Raw genomic sequence first — 7,238 nt, 5'->3', positions numbered from 1 at the left:
AAGTAGCAACGGGCAGGGAGAAGAAAGAAACCATTTTATCACAGCTTCTTACTGCAATTTGGTGATAGCTTTTGGGTCAAGATGATGGATTTTCACTGGTTGAATAGTATCAGGTCTAGAAAGGGTACTCTATCACTGCTTTCTTTTTCACTTCATCTATAAACACACTATCATAGTTATCTATGCTCTGTAGAAAATTATCCCAAATATATAGCAGCTTAAAACAACAAACACTTATTATCTTACATGGTTCCTTCAGGTCAGGAATCTAGAAGTGGCTCAGCGGGTGGTCTGGCTCAGTGTCCCTCATGGGGTTTCATTCAAGCAGTCAGCCAGACCTGCAGTCATCTGAAGACTTGATGGGCTGGAAGATCTGCTTCCAAGATGACTGCTTCCCATGGCTGTTGGCAGGAGGCTCAGTTCCGTAGCACGTGAGCCTCTCCACAGGGTTGCTGAGTATCCTCATGACACAGCATGGCTTCCTTTAGCTTCCTTTAGATCCAAGTGAGGAAAGACCTAGTCTATAAAGTTGCACACCATCACTTCTACTTCCTTTTTATTTGTTAAAAGCAGGTCACTAAGTCCATCTCACACTCAAGGAGAGTAGATTAGGCTCCACCTTTCGAAGGGAGGAGCATCCAAGAATTCATATTCTAAAACCACTAGCATATACACCCATCCATTTAAAAGTGTTCCTCCCAGTGCACTGTCAGCATCTCTTAGGGGTCTCTACACTGGGGAAGATGGCTTTAGGAAAGACTGATTTATTAATGGGCACAGCGTCAAAGGTCTTTATAACCTGTAAATCCTATCTTAGATATTTAGATTACTTGTCCCTAAATATATCATACATTTCATTAAGCATTAAGCATCAGTTTAACTTATCTAGGCTTAGTAGAAATTATTAATAAAAATCTTGAAGGATAAGAATGTTGAAAAGAATACAGAGACTATTCTTAACACTAACATATACTTAGTGAACTCACTGATTTTTTTTAAATTTGCATTTCTTTACCAAACTTCTATAGAACTTTCTACATGCCAAGCACTGTTAAAAGCAGTTTATACATAACATTAATTACACATTAATTCATTTGATTCTCTTAAGAATCAAGTATCACTATTTTACAGGTGTGGGAATTGAGTCACAGAGAGGTTAAGTAACTGTCCAAGTTTACTCAGCATTTTGGCTCCAGAGTTCGTGATCTTAACCCCATTCAGTGCTGCCTTTTGGAAGACTTATTAAACCTTTTAAGATAGAGATTCCATAATTCAGTGGACTTCCTAAATTTAGCTAGCTAGGAAAACAGATGTGGATTTACTTTGCTTAGTCTTCGTTTCTTTTAAAGTTCTTAAACTGCATGAGGCAGAAGAGGAAAATTGTAAATTGTTTTGTGTTCTCACCGAATTCAATAAGAATTACCCAAAGAAGGGGATCCTCTGTTGAGGCTACAGCTCATTCTGTCCAAAACGTTAAACTGGTCTGCCTATTATTACTAACTAGCTGTGGTGGTAAATTATGGTAGTGTTTTTATTGTCGTTTTTACTTATAAAAGTAATATAATTTCATTTTAGACAATTTAGGGGGTGGGGAGGAAGTACTTCTAATTCCACGGCCCACCCTCGGGCACCACCACTTATCATTTTGGTGGCCAACTCTTGGTGTGCAGTGTAATCCAACCATAATGAAGGTAAATGAAGATCTCTTTCAGATACTTTAATTTTAGAGCTTCATAATCCCCACTGTAAACCTACTGTTTTATCACAAGAGAGCATGAGGAAACAGGATTGTTTTTCCCCTACTGGTTAGCAAATGGGTTCTTTTGGAGAATTTTATTATCCTTAGTAATCTGACCCATATTAAGGCTACTTTAGACTTCAGTATTTTATTAAACATAAACTAGGAACAGCTCCTTTCCTGCCTCCTTCAAAGGGAGATATATTTTAATATTTTAGAGCATTTACCAGGAATAGACCCAGTGACACTAATCACATCCACATGGAGACTCAGGCATTATGCCCTCCTACAGAGAAACCCAGCAAAGAAAGGTTCATTCAAATCTTCTTTGTCAACTTTCCACTAAAAAGAATTTCAGCACTAACTTCATATGAGTTTGAGTGGTAAGTCTCTGAATTTAGATTTTTCATTTCTTAAATGAACTCAGCTTTCCTATGGTTCAGACCTTTGAACCAGTCTCTGTTCTCTGTGAAACATATGCCTGACGACTCAAGGCCCACCCAATTTTTACAACTAGTAAGTTGGCTAGTCCCTGATGGGCTAATCACTTCTCTCCCTAATTTAGTTGTATGCTTTCCAAAATGCAGTCATTTGTTCTCAGACTTGTTTATGTAAGTTGTACTTGGTAATTACATAATTTAATTGAATGTTACCAAAATCATACAAATATGAGTGTAAAGAGGGTGGTAATCTCTATGAAAATAAGTTGAATGCTTAGATAAAACCTGATAAAGACAGGTCTTTCTCAAGAAAAAAAAATGTGGAATTAGGTGTGGGTAAAGCAAATGTGAAAGTTTGGAGAGAGGAAAGGGTTATCAAAATCTAGAATTCTGCCCTCAGTTTCCTCCACAAGTATCCTGAGACCTCACCTCACTGAAACTAAAATCAACAATGCTATTTGCTGTGTTAATGGAAGTCTTATATGCAGCCCCAGGTGGTGGACCCCACTCAAAGAAAAGGCCTTAATTAGCCTGATACCAAAAGGAATGATGAACGAATGGACTTCTTTATGTTTTAAATTAAAAATAAAGTTTTAAGGATATTTTTTATAATTTTGTGATTCTCTCCTTTAACTAACTTTCTTCTTTAACTGACCAACTATAGATCCTGACTACCTAGGAAAAGAGTGCTTCTTACAGTTCAATTTCAGGAGCTGCCAACCATACATAAGTATAAGGAAAGGAATTGCCTAGACCTCAGCACTTGCTAATGACTCGTGTAATTTTTTAAATGAATAATCTCATATTTATAAAGATTATATATAGAGTCCCTTATCTCTGGGTTAGATGTGCTTGATTTTTAATACAGCAGATTTTTAGAACTTAATCACCTATAACATGTCTAAGCCTATTAGATGAAAGAATGGTTTCAGGTCTTTCAACTTATCCTATAACTGTGCTTAAAATGTTTCCCTTTTACTTACAGCTGGCTGGCACAATTGTAGATGTGTGATATATATTGTATTGCTTAATGCTTAGCGCCCAGAAAGAGAAGACTGACTTTGTGTTTATCCTTGTTGTTAGTGAACCTCTGCCATCATGCTCAATATATTTTGGAATTGGAAAAAGAATGACCCACACCTAAACCTAATAAATAGTCTTTACATTTTAACTTTATCATAATGCAAGAAGAAAAATTGGAAAACTCTTTACTGAATTAAAGATAAATTATTACATTTTGCTTTTTAACAGATGACAGAAAAGTGCATTTGAGTTTTGAATACTAAAATATGAAGGGAAGGGGGAACACTCATGCCGTAAATGATATTTTGTAAAGTTACCTTCCTTTTTCTGAAATATATGAGGGCCCATTATATGTCATAAAATAAGAACTATATTAGATCAAGGCAACATCTATCGCCCTCTTCTCCCTTCTCAACAGTTCCTCAAATTTTGTTCAGCTGTCCACCCAATCCACAGGTAAACCTTAATCAGTCCGTGCCAACGAGTGTTCGGCCTTTCCCTGGTCCACGGGTTCACATATAACTTAAATCTGCCTAATACAAGTTAAAGGAAGAACATATGGTTGGGAGAAGAGCTTTTCCTTCTCCCACCATATGTTCAGGAGCTGCCAACCATACATAAGTATGAATAGGGGAACAGGATGCGTGTTTGCTGCTGGCAGCCACCTTACTACCATGAAGGGAGATAGCCAAATGGAAAGAGAAAAAATTAGGTGCTTCAAGAGGTGGCTGAGCTTAACTTTAGAGCCTACCTGAGTCTGAATTTGTTAGGTGAGATAATACATTTTCTCACTAGGTCAGAAAGTGCTGAGTTTTCTGTTACTTAGCAGAAATTTTGTATCCTGATATAAAATATCAAAAATATCCAAGAAATTTTGCCTCCGTGTTTTGGTGCCCTACTCTGTTGTAGTTGTGTGCACCTGGTCTGTCTGTGGAGTGATCCAGTGCTCCCAGCTGCTGCACGGATGGCAGATTGAAGAAGGGCAAGAGTGTATGGGTAAGGAGGCTGGGAAAGAAGCTTGTTAACAAGAAGTGATGTTGGCTTTGGGATGTAGCAATAAACATATGGACAAGTTGAAAAATTAAAGAGATATTCAGGAAGTAAAATTGATAAGATTCAGGATGGGTTAAATATTAACCCATCCCATGACCTAGGAGTTTCTATTCTGTGTAATTAGTTGGCATCGTCCACTCATTAAGCTCTGGAGAGCACAGGAAGAGGATAAAAGTTGACATAAAGAACAAGAATTTTATATTGGACACACTGAGTTCGAGATGCCTTTGAGATATCCATAGCATTTTGAGACATAATTTATCCTTTTAAAGTATACAATTCTGTGGTTTTTAATATATTCACAGAGTTATACGTAATCATTACTAATTTTTTTTAGAAACATATTTTATCACTCCATAAAGAAAACCCCATGCCCATTAGCAGTCTTCCTCATTCCTCCTAATTCTTGGCAACCACTAATCTACTTTCAGTCTCCATGGATTTACCTATTCTGAATGTTTTATAAAAATGGAATCATACAATATGTGCCTTTTGTGACTGTGTTCAAATTTTCCCTTTTTAGAAGGGCACAAGTCTTATTGGATAAAGCTTATTCTAATGACCTCACTTTAACTTTATGACCTCATTTTAACTTTATTACCTGTGTAAAGACCCTATCTACACCTAGCACAATGTTTTCAAGCTTCATACATGTTGTAGCATTTATCAGTACTTATTTATTTTAATGGCCTGATTATATTCCATTATATGGAATTTTGTTTATCCATTCATTGGTTGGTGGACATAGGAGTTTTTTCCACTTTTTTGCTATTATGAAAAATGCTGGTATGAACATTCATGTACAAGTTTTTTGTGTGAACAGGTTTTTATTTCTCTTTCCTAATCCATTACCTAATCCAAGGTCTCAAAGATTTACCTTTCCTTCTAAGGAAGTTTTAGTTTTAGCTCTTCCATTTAAGTCTATTATCCATTTTGAATTAATTTTTGTATATGGTGTGAAGTAGGAGTCCAGTTACATTTTTTTGCATGTGGACATCTAGTTGTACCAGTACCTTTGTTGAAAATATTATCCTTTCCCCCACTAAGTGGTCTTGGCACTATTGTCAAAAGTCAATTGATCTTAGATATATGAGTTTATTTCTGGACTCTCAATTCTATTCCATTAATCTAATCTATACGTTTATCCACATGCCAGTACCACACTGTCTTGGATTATTGTAGCTTTGTAGTAAAATTTGAAATTGAGAAATGTGACTCCACTAAATTTGTTCCAAACCAGATTTTGATGTAGGCAATGAAATATATGTGTCTGGAACTCAGAGGAAAAAATCCTATCCCTGAGCTTGGTTTCTGAAACTTGTCTATTAGCACTAACATCATCTCTGATAAGTGTATTATAGTGCATTAGTATTCTGGCTCTTCAATCAATTATAAATAAATTCAACTTCTCTCCCTACCCTGCTTTATTAATACATGTCTACAGCTTGAAAATTCCTACACTGGTTATAGTCAAAGAAGCAGGAAATCTTACTGGAAGAATCCTTGTTCAAATCGTCTTGGATTTATAAAATAAAATCATGTATTTATAGAGATAGGAAGTGGATTACTGGTTGACAGAGGATGAAGAGAAGGGGCAATTAGGAAGTACAGAGTTTTATATTCTGTAATTAAATAGGGATGATGGTTGCACAGTGTGAATTTACTAAAAATCACTGATTGTACATTCTAATGTTTAAAATAATGAATTTTGTTACATGCAGTTTATCTCAATACAAAAAACATTTCTATGTCAGAATTGTCAAAGAATGATGAGACTATCACTCAGTATCTGAAATAAAAGAATAAAATTGAATTTATTACTTGCTTTAATAAGGGAGAACTCTGCTAGTCCGGCATGGTCTCTGAGAACAGAACAGACTGATGATATCAAGTAGGGTTTTTGAGAAATGTGGAATTTATGGATTGGTGGACTTTCAGGGTTGTAAGAGGGTTGACATCATCTGGAGAGGTGTGGTTGCTCAGGTGAGAGGTACTGATTGGCTGGCACAGGAGATATTTTTGTTGGAGTGGGTTTATTCTTATTGGCTGATTTTCATAAGCAAGAGCTGACACCGACTGGTATTTTTGCAAAAGCAAGGTCACTTCACCCAGCTGTCACCAATAAATTGAACAGATTTTAAAACAGCTCTGGTGTCTCCTTGTTACCATGGCTACAGAACAGTCTTTTTCTAAGTTTGTAGGATCCTTTTATTCTCATACCAACCTCTTCCACTACTATAGCCTCTTCTAATCTCTCCCTTAGGATTCCATCAATGAGAGAGGAAGGGCAGGAATCTCCTTTGACTACTGGCTCTGTGCTTCCTCATTCATGTATTTATTCAACAAATTGTGTTATGGGATACATAGAAGGATAATGCGGTCCCTATCTCAGAGAGGGAGCTCAACGACGCAATTGTTTCCAATTCAGTTTGGAGGAATACCCAGGGAACCCTGAAGATGCCACTCACTTTGGGATAGAGAGGGAGGTTCAAAGGAGAAAAGCCTTGAATGGACCTTGACCCTGACCCAATCCTGGCCCTTACTCTAAGAGTGTAAGTATGTAGGACAAGTCAGGAGACAAGGCCTTTCAAGAGAAGCAAGTTAACAATATAGTATGACTAATTTTCTACTTCAATTAATCTAGATAATAAATTCATATTTATTGATGACCTACCTTGTCCTAGGCATTTTGCTAAGTGCTTTGAATGGATTATCTTACTAAAACCTCACAAAAGCTTTAGGATTAGCTACCACTATTGACCTCATTTGCCAAAGAAGAAATTTAACCTCAAAGGACTGAATAACTTGCCCAAGGTTATATGGTGAGTAGTAGAGACTGGATTCAAATACAGACAGTCTGACTTTGATAGCTACTTAGGCCCTTTGATAAATCACAAGTAGCCTCTAGAAGACAGTATTCAGTTTAAATGTTTGGAATACAGATCATGATTTGCATTCATAATGTATTTTAATAATAAAAAATG

Source organism: Pteropus alecto, unplaced genomic scaffold, assembly GCF_000325575.1.
Source record: "Pteropus alecto unplaced genomic scaffold, ASM32557v1 scaffold24, whole genome shotgun sequence".
NCBI classification, from domain to species: domain Eukaryota; kingdom Metazoa; phylum Chordata; class Mammalia; order Chiroptera; family Pteropodidae; genus Pteropus; species Pteropus alecto.
Note: the sequence above shows the minus strand (reverse complement) of the source record.